At 39.5% G+C, this 17,561-nt stretch overlaps 1 long non-coding RNA gene across 1 annotated transcript; it reads right to left on the bottom strand.

The window, feature by feature from the left end:
- Positions 1 to 2,778: 2,778 nt before the first annotated feature.
- On the bottom strand, positions 2,779 to 5,694 carry LOC110735424. The gene is made up of 4 exons (XR_002514108.1): positions 5,498 to 5,694; positions 5,305 to 5,378; positions 4,447 to 4,692; positions 2,779 to 2,954 (listed from the first exon to the last, which is right to left on the bottom strand). It is a non-coding gene; the product is annotated as an uncharacterized LOC110735424 (long non-coding RNA).
- Between the last annotated feature and the right edge of the window lie 11,867 nt (positions 5,695 to 17,561).

Genomic DNA, 17,561 nt, shown 5'->3' with positions numbered 1-17,561 from the left:
GATGCTCAATCTCATCGAGAGGCAGGTAATCTCTACCCGTTTTGTTCATCATCCTACATTATCTAGATTAGGTCTTGATAAATATGTAGAGAAATTATTTAAGGGTATAGGCATGAGTGGTTTCTTCCAAATGCATCATGATACTTATGATTACTTGACATTAGAATTTATTTCTAGTTTTATTGTTATTAAAATGAATGCTTTGATCACTCATGTACAATTCCGATTACTAAACAACGATGTGCGATTAACTCTAGAAGAATCTGGGAAGTTGTTTGAGCTAAAATCGGACAAACCTATCGAACCCTCCCAAGACCACATTGTCGTGGTCTACAAGAAACTCACCAGGGAGGGTTTGGTTAACCTCCAACACGCCAAAGGGATGTGGATTCAACATCCCGTCCCAAAGTTTTGGCAAAGGTTTGCCGGCCTCACAATTTTTAGGAGGCATGAACCGGCAAACGTGAGGAGGGATGAACTAGAACTATTGACATCCTATATGATCCCTAATGCTGAGAAATTAAACATACCTCATAGGATTGCCAACCACTTTCAAAGGGCGGCCAATGCGGCCGAAACGGGTAGGTCTAGTTTTGACGAGGGGAAAACTAGGCCGTTATCTAATCTTCCCTCGGTCAAACTAAATTTATAAACACTTAACAAACCTAAATACGAGTATAGAGGCAAGTCAAGGGTCGAACCCAAAGGAACGGTAATGTTCAAGCACTTTCAATTATGTGCCTAAGTTAGGTCGAAGACGAAGGTAAGAGAGAATACTAACAACTAGCAAAACAAGTAACCAAGGAAATAAAACACTAGGAATGGGGATCAACAAGTAATCATGTCAATTGCAACAACTTGGGAAGAGCATGCCAATCAAAGGTTGTGAGGACTAAATGATAAGAGCAATCAATAGGAATCAAAGAGCTATCTCCTAATTGTTAAGCTAGGGTTCACTATGAATAACGAACTAAGAGAATCACAATCAAAACCAATTGATAATTGCAATTCCTAAATCAATTGTTCATGTCATTAGCAATTACAATGCAATCTAGCATAATTCTCAAGGCCTAATTGAATTACACACATGCAAACCTTAATTAATCACTTTAATCTCAACAATTAATCAACACAATTCCAAAATTAATCACAATTAATCAATCATACAAGTTTCACCCAATTCCTAGCCAACAACTACTCAAACAACATCATCAAATCAACTATCAACTATAGAGAACAAGAATCAACAAAATATCAAGAACAATTACTCTAATCAAACATCAAATATCAAAATTAAACCAAACAAACATCAAATTAAACAAAGCAATTGAATGAGATAGAGTTTAGAAATTCTCATTGATAATTTAGAAGATCTCCAACACAATTGTCACACTTGCATCTTCAATATCTCAATCACCATTGAAATTCCTCACTTTCTCTCTCTAAAACTACTCCTAATCTAGCCTAATCTAGAGAGAGAAGCTCTCAACCTAAAAGAGAGAAAATTATTCTAAAACTAAAGAATTATATGAATGAAGAATAAGGGAAACCAAAAACTATATAAACAAAAGGAGAAAAGAAGCTTAAAATTGTAAAAGACCCAGAAACCCGCGCCCGCGGAGAAATCGGCCGCGCCCGCGGAGGGGAACGGACACCCCGATAGCCGCGCCCGCGGGGCCAAGGCCCGCGCCCTCGGGGAGCCCTCGGGACAACCGCGGGTGCTTACTGCCCAAATACGGCAGTTTTCTAGGGCCAACTTCAGAAGGCTGTAACTTCCGATATAAGAATTTTATGAAGGCATGCGACCTATCATTGGAAAGCTCTTCAAGTCTAGTTTCCAACCCAACTTCGAATCGCCCTAATCCAATCTGTAGAACTTGAGATATGACTAAAACAATGTACAAAGGTCCTATTTGATACTTTGCAATCCTTCGTTTTCCTTTGTTTCAAAATCAAATTCAATTCCGAAAAGTGCTTGTTGATCCTAGTGGGTGCTATTTTCAATTCCCATGCATATAGCCCGTGATGTACCTACAAAACAAGATAAAGAAACGGAGAAGCAAGAGAAATAGCCGAGAAATGAATAAAATGATAAGAAAGCCATTAAAAGCATGCATTTCTCTAAACTAACACAAAAACACGTGAATCGAGCATTATTATCAAAAAACATGACATAAACGACTACAAAGGAGCATAGAAATATAAAGAAAACATAGCCTAAAGGTGCCATAAATGGCACGGATCAGGCGCCTATCTATTTTGGGGGTTGGTGACCTATATTGCTATTAAACACCTAGGATGGAACCCAAATGGGCATAGGAAAGTAGTGGGCTCAACCTTCATGGACCTAGCTTACTTAGGGAGCATAAACTGGGTGCAACCCATGGGCGGTGAGACTTGGTGGATAGTCCACCGGAAATCGGGTAGGAGAGACCAATCCTTTACCCTACCCAACCCCGCCTTGACCAAATTTGAGAAGGGGAAGCCTTCTTACACACTAGGCAAAAATAGCATTTGGCCACCGGTTCAAAACCCCACTATGCCACCGGTTTTGAACCGGTGGGCATTTGGGGGGTGGCGATAGTCAGATGAAAAGCCACCGGTTCAAACCGGTGGCAAAAACCCATTCCCGCTTTTTTTTAAAGGGGTTTTTGGCACCTGTTCCTGTTCAAAACCGGTGCCAATAGTGGCCAAAATTTCTTTTTTTTTTTTTGCATTTTTTTTTGAATTAAATTGATATATAAACACTAACATCTATATAAACTTACATATTTTCATTAAAAAAAGGTTGTAATATTACAATTTTGGTCCCAAAAAAAATAAAATACAAGTCACTGTTAATTACAAGTCACACCAAATCACCAATGTAAAACCTGGCGAGGCAGCAACTGTAGCAGCGAGCCTTGGCGAGGCAGCAGCAGCCTTGCGTATAGATAACATCTTCCGACAGCCACCTGCATCAACAAACAAAGATAAGAGATCTCGAAGTGTGTATTAATCAAAGACAACAAGCAGAGCAATACTACCTTAAATTCAACCATATATACATGCAGTGAGGAAGACCGAGAAGAAAAGCCTTGGCAAAATACATTTTCATATTCTAAAAGATTCTTAACACGGAGAAAGGACCAACCTAATTTTTTATTCAGCCTCTCCTATAACCCACATGCCCCTCCTCCATCCATTACTTTGCTTTCCTCAAAGGTTATAGATTAAAATCAAGCATAACAAGTAGCCTTGGCAGAGTAGTAGCAGTTGCAGCCTTGCTAGGGATGCTGCAACAGCAGCCTTGGCAGGGCAGCAGTAGCTGCAACCTTTCGAGGCCAGCAGCAGCAGCAACAACCACAGCAGGGCTGCAGTAGCTGCAATATTGCCAGGCCAGCTGCAGCAGCAGGCTCGGTAGGGCAGCAGTAGCTGCAACCTTTCCAGGCCAGCTGCAACGGTAGCCTCGGCACGGCGACATTAGCTAAGTCAGCAAATTCACCCAATGATTTACGTATAGCGAATTCAGCAAAATAATTTTTATTTATTTTTTTTTTACCAAAAACTGAAGTAGCAAGAATTAGTATCTTATCTCAAATTACAATAATTCCTACAAAACTTAATAGAAAAATCGACAGAGCTAACATAATTTCAAAATGCATCATTAACACATGTAAATAACAATAAGATGATAGCCCAAATTGAATGTGATATTGGAATTTACTCAACTCAAATTATACCAAAGCATAACCAATTCAATTTCAAGAGAGCCAAATTACACCAAGCATAACAATTCAATGTGGTACTAGCTCCCTTTCTACTCAAATTACCACCCCCAAACAATATAATCAAAACCTATTTTAAAATCCACTTTGAAATTAGTTCCTTTCTACTCAAATTACACCAAAGAAAATCAATCCCACTTCAACACAATCATAGAATTAATAACCCAACAATCATAGAATTAACACCAAAGCAAAGAAATACAGCAAGCTAAGCCCAATTGACAAATATGCAACATCATCAATCAAAACAATAGGGGTATTTGTAACCTTAATTCCTATTTCTTTAAAAATAGAATTAATAATCCTAACATAAAGAAAAGAAACAAACCAATATTCACCATATGTTAACCAAATTAGCTTAAGCTATAAGTGTCTCAAAGAAAATCAAGAAGACAACAGCAAAGAGATTTGATATTGTTTTAAGCTACTTGTATAGATTAACAACAAAATCATTGTTATTAGGAAAATTTTAAAGGGACCAAGCTCATTCACAATATGTTAACCAAATAATACAAAATAATTGCTTAAATGGAATTACTGCAGTTTCATGATTCTCATCAAGTAGCTCCTACCATTAGCTAATAGTTCAATTTATTTATGCATTTATAATTAGTGGACAAAACATGAAGAACTATTTGATACCTAACTAAGGAAAAGAGAGTAAAGTTAGTGTGCAAACCTTGAGATGTGCCTTGCCAGGAGCAGATATTGCAGGTCTTTCAGGCTCTTTATAATTAAGAGGAGGGGCAAAGTCCACCTCACAGTCTGTCTCGATTATACTGATTGCATGAGAGGGCTTTGTTTCAGTAATGTTAATGTAATACTTCTTGTTGTTATATGCCACCATGATGCTGTCTCTAGAGGTCAAGCATGAATAATGTCTCTAGAGGTCAAGCATGAATAATTTCTCAAAGTAGTCTCCAAACTGCACAAGGAGATAAGTGCAACACATTCAAGCAAGCAATAATTTGAGTCAAGAAGCATATGGATGCATGAAACTAAAAAGAATCAATATAGCATTCTATTGACATGCTCAACCTCAATCTGCCAATTACATTCTCAATCTGCCAATATTCTAATATTACTTCAACTTCCTACAGCTTCGGTAGAGAATCTGCTCCAATATCCACCACAATCAAATTTCAATATCCAAATCAGATATGACAGAAACTGAAACTATTCAATTAATCATTAAAGCTTCAATTGTTCACTCTATCAAATTAATGATCTAAGATAGTTTCTGCCAATACTCCACTTTGATATGCATGTTCAATCCAATGACAATGAAGCCAATTTCACAATAAATCAAACAACATAAGACCAAAAACAAGCGTAATTCAGAATATTATTCACAATAAATCAAACAATATAAGATTTCTACCTTCAAATAAATGCAAGAAGCATAAAGATTATATCTTTAAATAGACATACTAACCAAATTTCATACAAAAAAATGTACAGAAACAACAGCTTAATTCAGAATATTATTCAGAACATTTCAAATAAAATTCAAAAAAGGCAAAGTTAATAAATATACCTTCAAAATCTTCATCATCTTTAATAGGAGATGAGATCGAAAGCAATTTAAAAATAAAACAACCCAGAAATCACCTAAAATCCAAGAAAATCGATTAAAACCTATCTAACCCAGAATAATCAATTGCTCAAAGCAATTTCGAAAATCAATTATATTAAACCCTAAAAAGTACAAAATCGAATTAAACCCTAACCTCGAAAAATACCCAGAAATTGCTGTTGATGTTGATGTAGATCGAACAAGAAGGGGATGAGATCGAAGGTGGTATTCAATTAATTGGACGAGAATCGGGGAAGAACAAAAGAGAAAAAGAGAGAGAAGGAGATGAGAACGAAGGAGAAGAACAGGAGAAAGAAGGAGATGAGATCGAAAGAGAAAGAAGGAGACGAACAGAGAAGAGAGAGAAGGGGAGAGAAAGAGAAGGAGGAGAGAAGAGAAGTAGAGCGGCCGAGGAGAGTAGGGTTTATTTGGGTATTTATGGGGCGGTTTTTTAAAAAAAAAAATAGTAAAGCCACCGGTTTGAACCGGTGGGTTTAGTATTTTACCCACCGGTTCTCTTTGAACTGGTGGCATTTCCCTTCCCTCGTTTTTTCCCACTTTTTTTCCCCACCGGTTCTTAAGAACCGGTGGCCTTAGGGCGGTGCCAATTTTGTTTTTTCACCTAGTGACACTTTCGAGATAAACGGTCAAGGCGAGGTTCAAGAACCTCACCTTTCACCACAACCCCACCAATCATCCCAAGACCATTCACCACACTACCCCCAACCACCACCCCAACCCTTTACCTATAGCATGCCCACCTCCTCTGTTGATTGTAACATCGACCCCAATGCCCCTTATGACTTTTCGGCTTATCGGAGCCAACTAGACCGTATAGAGATGGGGCAAGGGAGAGTAAAGGGCATGGTGCAAAACCTAGATTCTAGGTTAGGCACTTTGGATAGTCGGGTGGGTCATATAGAGAGGAACCTCGGGAGGAGTTTATACCCGATGTACGATGACTAAGCACGCCGAGGGGCTATTCCCCCCGAGGCCTTAGTTTCCGATTGGTTCCAATACCCTCAAGGTGGGTATTCCACCCCGGAGCTTTTGGTACTTATGTGGACTACTCTTCAGTCCATGGATATGGGGGTGATGATCCTCTTGGGGGTCTGGGGGGAAATGTGAACCCTAACTACTTTGCAGGTGGTTCGGGTTATGGTGGTGCTGGAACGAGCCAGGGTGGTGCCGGCTCGAGCTATAAAGGAGGGTACGAGGGGATGGATGATGATAAGGAGTAGCTTCTCCTAGCTACCTTCCCAAGTCAATGAGGGCATTGCTTGATTTGGCTTGGGGGGAGATTTCTTGTATATATGGTAACTCTCTTTCTCTTTTCTCTCTTTATTGCTTTCCTAGTGTAGTTTTTATTGCTTTCCTTTATGAAAAAAATACAAAAAAATTTGAAAAATAAAAAAAAAAATTCAAAAATACGTTCCAATGAATTGTAAATCATGCTTCCCTGTGTCCCATACTTAGAAAATATTGTTTTGATTCTTGTTAAATGATAATGAGCTTTGTGAATTTGTTGATCATGATTTGAAGTTTAATTGTTTGGATTCCTAAACATGCGTCAATTTTGCCAACTATTTGTGAATATAGTGCTTGACTAGTTGATTTGGTTATGAATGTGTGATAAGCCAAAACTTTGCTTGTCCCTAAGCAAAGATCTCATCAATGAATCAATAAATATGATTCACCCCAAAAAGTAAAAATCAAGCACAAACGATTCAGGGTAAATCAAATAAACATGCTTCAAAATTAACCAATCAAATCCATCCAATTACCTTTCCTCCCTAACAATTGTCAAATAGAGCAAACTACAAGAGCATATAGAATTCAAGACTAGTGCTCACACACTCAACTCTCATTTATGTGGCGAGTAAAAGATGTACTCGTTCGCTCTCCAACCAACCCCTTTATTTGAACAATGCCCTCCCAACTTACACTCTCGTGTGTATAAAACAATGAACGCTCAACCTCCTAGTCAACTCGAAATATGTCAAATCATAACTTGCATTGATAAACAACACTTTCACATTCACATAACTCTATGCACAAAGGTCAGAAGGTCTTTAAAGCTTGTAATGTAAGGCTAGGGTAAAGGGTAGGATAAATTTAGGAAAATGTGAGAGTAAAGCCATGCTTAAGGGAGCCATATCCTAATAAAACCCAAGGTCACAACAAGTGATGACCAAATCATCTCCAATCACAACTCAACTCCACAAAAGTTCACCAAATAATCATATATACAACACAATCCCAACACTTACATATTCACTCACAAAATATGATAATATGGAATAGAGTGAATTAAAACAAACTTTATTTTCAAACTTGAATTTTTTTATTGAAACTCTATTTTTTTTCCTTTTGATCAACCTCCAACTAGAACATTTAAACATTGAACAATTTTTCTTTCTTTTTGCCTTTTTTTTTCTTTTGAAGTTCACTTTTTTTTTCACTTTTTTTTTTCTTGAACTTTTTTTTTTTCATAACATCATGCTTTATTTTTTCTAGAAAATATAACTTTCAAAATCATCAAAAATAAACATGATCAAGAACAAACAACTTCTCAAATCCCACCCAAATTTTGCAAATAATAAGCACACTACAAACTCCCTCACCTCCCTCACTAATAGCTCCCCCAAGCCAAGCTTGGAACTAGTAACCAATGGGGCAAAATAGGCTTGTAATGTGGCTAATAAACAACAAAAAGTCAAGGCAACAACATGGGTAGCAAGAAAGGAACAAATGTATTTACAATTATCTGGAGGCTACCTAAAAGAATGAACGCCTTCGTCCTCCTCAATGTGCATAATAATGAATCATATAAACATTAATTATAGTTGAAAACCAATACTCAAATTCATTGACATACCAGGAACTAACACACATTCCTAACCAAATCAACTAGTTAAGCACTATATTCAAAAGTAGTTGGACAAAATTGACGCATGTAAAGGTCTCAAGGCAATCAAACATCAAATCATGATCAACTAATCCACAATGCTTATAATCATATACCAAGAATCAAAACAATTTTCTCAAGTATGGGGCACAGGGAAGCATAATTTACAATTCATTAGAACGTATTTTTAGATTTTTTTTATTTTTCAATTTTTTTGTATTTTTCATATATAAGAAAGCAATAAAACTAACCTAGAAAGCAATAAATTTAACCTAAGAAAACACACCAAAAATAAAATAAAAGAGAAAAAGAAAGATACCAAATCCAAAATCTCCCCCAAGCCAGAATCAGACAATGTCCTCATTGGCTCGGGAACTAGCCCAGCATAGCTAGTCCTGATCATCCTCATCCATCGAGCCGAATCCTGCACCTCCACTTCCACCTGCACTAGAAGAGCTACCACCAACATAATCAGCCTGAAAAGTCCCCTCCGCCGGTCCCCCGAAAGGAATGTCCTGGTCGTACCCGTGGAAGGCAGAATAGTCAGTGTAAATACCATGGGCAGTGGGATCCCTATCGTATCCCTGGGGTGGAGGCTGAAACCAGTCAGGGTAAATAGCATCGTCGGGGATGTTGCCCCGACGAGCATAATCATCGTACATAGGGTAGAGAGTTCTACCCTGGTTCCTCTCCAGGTACCCTAACCTCTGGTCTATAGAGCCTACCATCCTCCTAAGGTCAGTATGAGAATTCTCGATACGTCCTAAGGCGTGACCTATACTCTGAAGGTCCCAAACTAGGTCAGAGTCAACATGAGGGATGGAGTGAGACATATGAGGTGGAGAAAACGCCACCTCGGGCTGAGGCTGGGGCTGAGGTGGTGGAACTGGTGGTGGTGGTGCTTGTCCCCTAGCGTTGGAAACTAAAAGGTCATACATGTAGGATGATTGCCCTGGGGGAAAGGCGGTCAAGTCAGGACTAGGTAGGGGAAAGATGGGCAAAGGTTGCTCGCTCCCAGTCCTAATACACCAAAAGGGTGTCTGCTCGCTATCTGGTCGTACCCACCCCAACTCCTCAAAATACCTAGTAGTCATATAGGTATCTGGTCTACAGTTGGTCAGTTGGTGGGGTCCATCCTCTACAAAACCGGCCTTTTTCACTGCTATTCGAGTGATAAGGCCTCCTATACGGATGGGGGTGCAAGATGTGGTACTGGCCGTGGCATGTCTGCTCAGATGGTGAATAATATACCTACCTATGTTCAATTTCCAAAACCCATACACATAGTGTCCTATGACAGCTAGTTCGTTAGTTTGGGCGTTATGGGGCTCGTTCCTACCTATAAAACACAAACCCGCAAATCTTTGCCAGATTTTTGGGACAGGGTGATGAATAGGTTTGGTACTAGCATGTTGGGGGTCGGGATTAGGCAAACCAGTCAGAGCAAAATAAATGTCACCCATTTTATAGTCCGCATGCCATTGGTGAGGTAACTCAGAATTTAATTCAAATAATTTACAAAATTCTACATAAGTTAAACTAATATTCCTATTGTTCAACCTAAAAATTAAATTCGGCCCATTTCTACTATTTACAACTTTTAAAGAAGACAAGAATTCACAAGTTAATTCTCGGTAAGTAGGATAATGCATATCAACGAATTTTCTCATGCCAATGTCATTTAAAAATCGTTTTACAAAATCATACAAACCAAACGCTTCTAAAGTAGGGCGGTGTAACCACCGTGAAGGAATTACCTCACGCCCGACTAGGTGTTCTAGTCGCTCCTTTTGCTCCTGACTAGTGATGCGGATCGTCGGCCAGTACGGGAGTTGCAAATTCGGATCGTATTCCTCCCTCGAACTAGAGCTCCTACCAAAAATAGACCGAGCCCTCTTTGAAGCCATGGTAGAAATGGGTATGAAATTAATTTGAAAGAAATTCGAAAATTTTTATACAGAAATGTAGAGGATGAAGAGGGGATTACAAATACCCTTGGCCTAACGCTTGATCGGGCGGTTTCTCACCCGGTCTAGCGGTGTTTTGGCTACGACGCGGCTTCCTGACATGCCCTGTGGGACGCCAATTCACCTTATCTGGTGGATCCTCCTTGACTTGGGTAAGGGGATCTTCAATGTTACGCACCAAAGATCCTTCTTTGATCGAGGGTTGCTTCAAATTGTCATTGCATTCAACACTTGCAACTCGATCTGGCGGAACACTTACCGTAGGCTCAAATCGCACAACTTGCTTGATTGATTCCACCTTTTCTTCCACAAAACCAAGACCAAAAGTGTAGAGGGCTCTTTCTATTGCATCGACTTCCTTCTGCCATTTTTCTATCTCAACTGAAAGGGATGCAACACAAGATACCGCCTCCAAGGGATCTTTTTCAAGAGCTTGGGGCTTGTTAGAATAATTATGAACCACATTAACACAAAAGCATTTCTCCTCTGTCATGGGGCTTTTAGGGGTATTATTAAGATTAAAAACAATTTTATCATCCCCTACTGATAGTGTTAATTTACCACTTCTCACATCTATGATTGCTCCTGCAGTGTTAAGGAATGGTCTACCCAAAATAATCGGGGTTTGCATATCCTCAGCCATGTCAAGAACAACAAAATCAACAGGTATATAAAATTTACCTACTTTAACGGGAACATCCTCTAAAACACCTAAGGGGTATTTGAAAGAACGGTCGGCCATTTGTAGAGTAATATTAGTAGCTTTTAATTTACCCATATTCAGTTTGGAACACACAGATAATGGCATAACACTGACGCTAGCACCCAAATCACACAATGCATTAACAATCATTAGATTGCCTATATGACAAGGGATAGAAAAGCTACCCAGATCTTTTAATTTAGGTGGAGATTTATTCTGAAGTACGGCACTACACTCTACAGTGAAAGCTACTGTCTCTACCTCACTAATAGACCTTTTTCTTATCAGTATTTCTTTCATAAATTTTGCATAAGAAGGTATTTGTGTGATTAATTCAGTGAAGGGAACTGTTACCTTCAAATCTTTCACCATCTCTAGGAACTTACCAAACTGCTTATCCAAGTTTGTCTTCAAGTGATGATTGGGGAATGGAAGTTTGATAATTGGCTTTGGAGCATTGTTGCTCTTGTCTGGAGTAGCCACCTTCTCTGGAGTCGTACCCTGAAATGTAGAATTGGATATATTAGTACTATCCTTTAGCTCTGCAGGGCTATTAGCTACATTGTCAGGTTTAACAGAATCAAGATTAGCATTATTTATTAAAACAGGTTCATCAACTCTGGGCATAGGGGGCCCTTCATAGTTTGAACCACTCCTTAGAGTAATTGCATGGGATTGATCCGTAGGCCTGGTCGGCTGTGCCGGCAGAGCTCCCTGCTAGCGGGCTTGTAGAGTAGCGGAAAAGTTGCGCAATTTGATTATCTATAATTTTATTATGCGCTAAGATTGAATCAATTTGCGCATCTCTACTCTCCATATGCTTCTGCATATTAACTAACATCGCTCTAATTTCCACCAAAGAAGGGTCGGAAGATGAGGAGGATTGTTGTGGTTGGTGACAAGCGCACTTTAGGGTGCGCTTTAGAGCATATTTTAGGATGATTTTGGATGTATTTGGGGCCGCTTTGGCCGATTATTACCTTGTTATGCTTACGTTCCCCATATTACGTGCTTCACGGGTTTTCGGTTTGTTTTTGATGTGTTTTAAGGTAATATCAACCGAGTTTAATCGGATCCCAAGCCCTTGATGCGTAACCGAGCTAGCCTTGACCGGAGTCCGAGGAGTTAAGGAAGTTCAAGTGCCGTGCATTGATTACATAGCACAGGCAGCACGACCGTGTTACCATAGGCACACCCGTGCTGGCCTATAAGCAAGCAACCCCAGGCAAGGCAGCACGGCCGTGCAAGCCAATAGCACGGCCGTGTCAGTATCCACGCACCCGCACGGCCGTGCAAGCCATTAGCACGGCCGTGCCAGATGTTGCACGTGCCCGTGTCAGCTTCTGTATGAGCCCCGTGCTAGAGCATATTCAGCATGGCCGTGCCATTTTTAGCACGGCCGTGCCAGGAAGCTGCACGGCCGTGCCATATATAGCACGGCCGTGCCAATTTGAAGAAGAAATCCGGTTTACTTACTGACAAGCTAGCACGGCCGTGCCAAATACAGCACGGCCGTGCTGATCCAGGGTTAACTGCGCGCTTGACTTCTCCGCATTAGAAGACGTATATAAGGCCCAACTTTAAGAGGATTCCTCAAACAGTTTTAGAGATAGTTTTGAGAGCCTTTGTAGAGAGTTATTGGAGAACGTTCTTAGTATTAGAGATTCATTAGTTTTCTTAGAGATATTTCTAGAGATTTTAGTTTTCTTGGATTGATTTGAAGCAAGATTTGCGAAGATTCTTTGTATTATTCATTGACGACGGATATCAAAGTTCTGAACTTTTCCATTGATTCGCATCAATACAATTGGTATTATTCATTCTTGTTTATTAATCAAGCTTTATTATTCCTTAATCAGAATTCATGTTTATATCTATTATGCTTTTGGAATTCATTATTGCTTTGATTATGAATATGTGTGAGTAGTCTCCTAGCTAGGGTTTCGGGATGAAACCCGGCCTAGGTAATCTATGTAATTGAGGATTGATTTTGATAAACGGATTGTGATTAAATTGATTATATGCGATTGCATGTTAATTCATTATAATAGGAGTAGCTAACCTAGAATCTTGAATTTGATTGCATGATATTCTTGATTTGAACAAGAGATTGTGAATTGAGTATTTCATTATTGAATGTGGTTTGATTATGTATCGAGTAATGTTAAGTGCATGAGAAATCCAAGCTTAGTATTGCCCGTTGTCTTCCTATCACATGATATTGATCAGACTTATAGTCTTTTCATATCCCGTTTGTCTCTGTGATTCCTTGTTGCTTAGTTACCAATGGTTAGGCGGATTCCCGTTCTCCCTAGTGTCTTAGTTTATTGATTTATTCCATCTTATTAGTATTATTTTAGAACACCATTTTCCATTGATTTCGAACTAGCTTAGGTTTAAGATTGATTTGCAATTACTCTCGTTCCTCGTGGACCGAACCTTTATTTGCCATTGTACTTGGTTATAGGGTGTTCGTATAAGTATTGTTTGATTGAGAGTTAGATTGTAGCAACCGATTTAACCCTTGTCAGTTGGTTTTTCTGGCCAGCATTGGGATGGTAATATTTCTGCTGCTGTTGCTGTGGCGCCTGTGGTTCTTGTGGCGGTGGATTTTGAACATTGGTACTCTGGTAGGAAAGGTACGGATGATTCCGATACCTAGGATTGTAGGTGTTGGAGTATGAGTTATTCTGCCTATAAGCTTGAAAGGCATTAACTTGCTCCACGGAACTCCTGCAATCTTGTTCCCAATGATCTAAAATTCCACAATTTTCACAAAAAGCCTCATTAGCATTATTATTAATTGCAGAAACATTAGCTACATTAGCAATTCTAAGATTATCTAATTTTTGGCAGATAGAGGTTAGTTGAGCTTGCAAAAAGGATACAGAGTCAATACTATGCTTCCCCTTGTTAGCAAATCCTCTAGGATTCCCATATTGGGAATTGTGTATCGCCATATCTTCAATAACCTGACCTGCATCATCAACATAAAATTATGGTGGGGGCATTCTCTTTGTAGAAGAATTTCCCACTAGCTGCAGAATATAAAATTATTCTAGAAGAATTTCCAATGCCATTGTAGAAGGCTTGGATTAACTACCATTGTGCTAAATTATGGTGGGGGCATTCTCTTTGTAGGTCCTTGAACCTCTACCAAGCCTCATATAAAGATTCATCGGCTTCTTGGGCAAAATTCTGAATCGCACTCCGTAGTACGGCTGTTCTCTCTGCAGGATAATACTTGTTATAAAAATTCAAAACAAGAGTTTCCCAGTCATTTATACGAAGTGCAGTTCTATTTAAGCCATTAAACCACAATTTAGCTTTTCCAGTTAAAGAGAAGGGAAAGAGAATCTCCCTGATTTGGTCTTGAGTGACCCCGGCTTGCCTGATGGTATTGCAATATTGACAATAGTCGGCAATGTGAAGATTTGGGTCTTCACCCTTGGCTCCACTGAATTGCTTCCTCTCTATCATCGTTATAAATTGGGGTTTAATTTCAAATTGTACCCCATCAAGAGCCGGAGTAGGGGTGAGATGTGGAAAATCTGTAAGCTTTGGTTGTGAGTAATCACTAAGCTTCTTTGGAGCCGTCATCTCTGATTCTGTGTCTAATGATACCTCTGAATCGCTAGAACCAGTTGGAGGGTCGCGGTGATTATTATTATCACCATAGTCCGCCAGAATTTGCTTGTAGAGATTTTTCTGTCTATGGAAGGATCGTTCGATCTCAGGATCCAATGGGATGTACCCCGATCTGGAACACCTGGGCATAAACAAAAAAAACTAAAAGCAAATATGAGATTTTCCTCAAAGAACTAACGTTCTCTGAGACAAAAAGAAATAACCTAGACTACAAAAATAATCAGAAATAAAAGAAGCCCCCACTTTGACTAAGTTTGGAGAAACGCAAGTTTCGAAAACGAAAGTCAAAGTATTAATAGGGACGGAGAATGATTCAGAACGTTCTGCGATTCTAAATCATTCTTGTAACGCCGATACCAGCAAACTAGCGTTAGTTAAAACAGATAAGAGAGTTAAGAAACACGTATCTTTCACCGTCGAGCACACGTCTCTTTAAGTAACCGATTTGTTGTGACGATCTTTTTCAAGATAGAGAATACCGCCTGAAGACTGCTACACCTGTAACTGCCTCCAATTTCCGCTGTGATAGTCTTCGAAAAGATCACTGCTTGTTGATCCTGAATGCTGCTATGCCAGTACGTCGACGCTTTGCTGCTTGTGAACCAGTATGTCGGTGCTTTTGTTGTGATGACAATCCTGTTTTCTTTGGGAATAGTTGCCAACACAACTCTCTTGTATGATGCATGACAATCCGATTCAGGGAAAGTTGTCAATGCTTCGTAACAATCCATCCTTGGAAATGTTGCTACAATGAAGCGACAATCCGTATCTCGGAAAATTTTCCAAAATCCAATTTTAAGAAAAAGTTTCCAATGCTTCGTAACAATCTGTCATAAGAATTTTGCTACGATCGACAATCCACATCTTGAAATTTAACTCTTGAAAGCAATCCACCTTGGAAATTTGCCAATGCTATGAGACAATCCTTTTAGGAAAATATTGCCACAATTGACAATCTGCGTCTTGGAACATTTGCAAAAGAAGAGTCAATCGACAATCCACTTCGGGAAAATTTGCCACTTGCTGAAATGAATGACAATCCACGTTGAGGAACTTTTGCCGAAATTTATGATGAGTAGAGAGCTACAACAATCCTTTGGGAAATTTTGTCATAGGGAACTGGGTGTATGACAATCCAATCTCGGAAAACTTGCCAGCGATGACAATCCAAACTTGGAAAAAATTGCCAAACAACGAAGGAGCATGACAATCCACGCTTGGAAACTTTGCCAGAGATGACAATCCAATCTTGGAAAAATTGTCGTTGAAGAAGATGCACGACAATCTATTTTTTGAAATATTGTCAGTTGGGGATGACAATCCAATTTTTGGAAATATTGTCGTTTAAGAAGAATGCGCGACAATCCATATTTGGAAATATTGTCGTTTAAGAAGAATGCGCGACAATCCGTATTTGGAAATATTGTCGTTTAAGTGCTTGTTTTTAAACCGATACGTTGGTGCTTGTAATGAGCCAGTGTTTTAGGCGCTTAAGCTAAGTGAGACGATTTTTTGTCAGGTCAATCACTTACTACGATTGTAATCGAGCCGACTACTAATCATGTCAATTTGCTTATAGGGGCTAACTGGCGTACCAAGGAACCCGAAATTGATGTATGAGGTCGAAATAACCGTTCTGAGAGGCTTCGAGCTCTGTCGCTGCTGAAATATCTATGGCGTCAAGAATTGGCTCTGTCGCCAGACGCTGGGATCTAGATTCAGGCGCTGAAATCTATTGCTAAACGCCAGATGTTGTTGCCAGACGACAGCCTTGTCGTCTGGTGCTGGAGTCGGGTCTTCCCTACTCTGCTCTTGCTGCCGATGTTGCTTGGTTTTGCTCCGAACTTTGAGCTTGGTCGTTTCCTTTCAACCAAATTCGTTCAAATCTTTTGTAAATTAAAGCTCTTCATCTATAATTTACTGATCTATGTAACTCCTCTTATCTTGGAGGAATCTCCTATATCATATTCGCGATTTTTCGAAAAAAATCCGGGAATGTCCTCGCTTGTTGGGATGAACCTGCATTTAATCTTTGACTATAGGACTTTTCTTATCTTTCTTTAGGGTTGACCTAATACTTAGTGTTGCTTGACTAATTGACTTGTCGTGACTCAAGGTATGAACTTGACTCGCTGTAATTGACTCGAGGTTGACTCGACTCGAAGTAAAATGACACGTGTGACTCATGACCCGTGTGTGCATTGTATTATGATCGTGGGACTCGAAAATGCAAAAAAAAAAAAGCAAAAATTTTCCGTCATTTTTGTGGAGGGTACCGACTTTCTCCCGAAAAAGAAAAAAACGAAAAAGAATCGAAGTGAAGTTTTTTTGAAGATGCATGTTGAATGAGCTTAATCAAATGTTGTCTCTCACCGCACAAGGATTGTAACATCTTAGACTATCCTAGTTGACTCGATAATGAAAGTATTTAGGTAACTTAGGCACGGAGGCTAAGCACTTCATACTTCGATGCAATGATGATTATGAGTGATGTTGGGCATTTTGACATGACAAGGCATGCTTAGCTTCAGCGTCGTGTTAAGATCTCATGAGAAAGGATTCCTAAGGGAAATTATATTTGGTCATGTATATGTGCGGTGTGTGAAAGTGATACTAAAGTTAGGCCGCAAAGGCTAAGTGTGTGGAAAGATATTGAAAAGAGTCAGATGGTGGTGACTCTTTAGGCTAGGTAGGCTAATGATGTAAGGATCAAGCCCCCAAATCTAGCTCTAAGTGAATAGGGATGAGCATATGACATCCCTTGATATGATCATGATGTGTGAATGTGAAAGTGAATGTATTTTTATTACGGCCGCACCTCGATGCACATGTGAGGTTTCCTACGTATCCGTTAGGAATCAGGCCGAACGTAGCTCTAGCCGAACCTAACACAAGTGTGTGTAAAACTCAAAAAGGTCTTTTTAAGGGTTGTAACATGGTTAGGCTAAAGGTTGAAGAAGAAGGGGATAAAGGCTCAAGACCCTAGATAAGC

The sequence above is a fragment of the Chenopodium quinoa genome, unplaced genomic scaffold (assembly GCF_001683475.1).
Source record: "Chenopodium quinoa cultivar QQ74 unplaced genomic scaffold, ASM168347v1, whole genome shotgun sequence".
NCBI classification, from domain to species: domain Eukaryota; kingdom Viridiplantae; phylum Streptophyta; class Magnoliopsida; order Caryophyllales; family Amaranthaceae; genus Chenopodium; species Chenopodium quinoa.
Note: the sequence above shows the minus strand (reverse complement) of the source record. Positions and strands in the feature narration are given on the sequence as shown.